The following is a 1,681-nucleotide window of genomic DNA, read 5'->3' on the forward strand; positions in this document are numbered from 1 at the left end:
TAGACATCTGATAAAAACAACTGTGTAAAATGTGCAAATGGTAATTATATACACAACAGGTCACTTACACAAATTGTGACTTCAGTTTTGAAAGCGGTTGTATTTGTGTTTGAGTATTTAAAATGTTCCTCTTCCTCATGTCCAGCTGTGCAGCTGCAGGTGACCAGAGTGATAACAGTCCACCCGTCTCACACCGTGGCAGAGCTGAACTGTCACAGCAGCTGCCGTCCCATTGGTCGTTTCATCTTTGTCTGGTTCAAGAACGGAGAAAAAAATTCAGGAGGAAACTTCTTCTTACACGCATGACTTTTATCCTGGAGACAACATCACCTGCGCCCTCAAAGGTTATGAGGATTACCACTCGCCTTCTGTGTGTGAGTTTACCGCCATGTTGTTAATACAGCGTGAGGTCACGTCGTTACTGTTAGCTCTTGGATATTTTCAGCTGCTCAGTCTTTGCAGTTTATCAGCACGTTTGTTGCCAAATGCAGCAAAGCATGCTGGGTAGGTTCTTCCGGAAATAAAATTGAATCAGAGAAATAGAAAAATCACTGTGCTGCTGTATCGGTGTGTAGAAAACCCAACGTACGATTATCTTAAAGTGCAGGACTGACAGCAGCTGCACATATGAAGGAGCAGGAAATCTCAAATTATCGATCACCAGCTGGACTCTGACACGTTGCTTTGAAACACTCTGTCGTGACATGTAACAACTACTCGAGGTAACAGGACATTATTAAATGTTGAAATGAAAATAAAATGTTCTGTTTTTTCCTCTGATTGACTCTTAAACTCTGCTGTTTTCTATGATATTCTAATATTAAAGTTAATTCATGTTCATATTCCCTCCTCCAGATGCTCCAAAGCTTCTCTCTCTGTGTCAGTGAGTCCCTCTGGTGAGATAGTGGAGGGCAGTTCAGTGACTCTGAGCTGTAGCAGTGATGCTAACCCAGCAGCTAATTACACCTGGTACAAGAGGAACGTGAACTTCAATCCTCTCATCAGTGAAGCCGAGCTCGTCTTCAGGTCCGTGCAGTCCTCAGACTCTGGAGAGTTTTACTGTGCAGCTGAGAGCGAGCTGGGGAGGAGGACGTCTGGTTACATCTTTATTGATGTGAAATGTGAGTGAAACAGCTTCTTTAAAACAACACCAGAGCATTGCTGATTCCAATATGAATAATTTTCCTACAGTAAGCGTGCAGCCTGTCTCAAACAGCTGATAGACTACAGCAACAGTAACCTGGATACTCCTCTGTCCTCTGTTTCTCCTGATTAACTGTTAAATGTAGCAGCCGTTCCACAAACATCACAGCTGTGGCAGTTTTATTAACGGTGAAATAAACCACCAAATCATACTTCCTCTTTCACTCAGCTAGTGTGAAGCTGAGACCCGGGTACAGTCCCCATTTATCAAATGCAACTTGTAATGATCTGGTAATCCATCTCCTCCAGATGCTCCAAAGCTTCTCTCTGTGTCAGTGAGTCCCTCTGGTGAGATAATGGAGGGCAGTTCAGTGAATCTGACCTGTAGCAGTGATGCTAACCCAGCACCTAATTACACCTGGTACAAGGAGAACCAAACACTGCTTCAAGGACCAGAAGGAGTTTATCATTTCTCCTCCATCAGCTCTGAGGACAGAGGGAACTACTACTGCAAGTCTGAGAATAAACATGGACAGAT

The 1,681-nt window shown here is 43.5% G+C and overlaps 1 protein-coding gene across 1 annotated transcript in view; it reads left to right on the top strand.

Moving 5' to 3' along the window:
* LOC111651895 (uncharacterized) overlaps positions 1–1,681 on the top strand; it is a 33,243-nt gene that overhangs the window by 3,055 nt on the left and 28,507 nt on the right. The window lies entirely within an intron of this gene.

This window comes from Seriola lalandi, unplaced genomic scaffold (genome assembly GCF_002814215.2).
Source record: "Seriola lalandi dorsalis isolate HSWRI2012SDOR001 ecotype SW California unplaced genomic scaffold, Sedor1 jcf7180002053842, whole genome shotgun sequence".
NCBI lineage: Eukaryota > Metazoa > Chordata > Actinopteri > Carangiformes > Carangidae > Seriola > Seriola lalandi.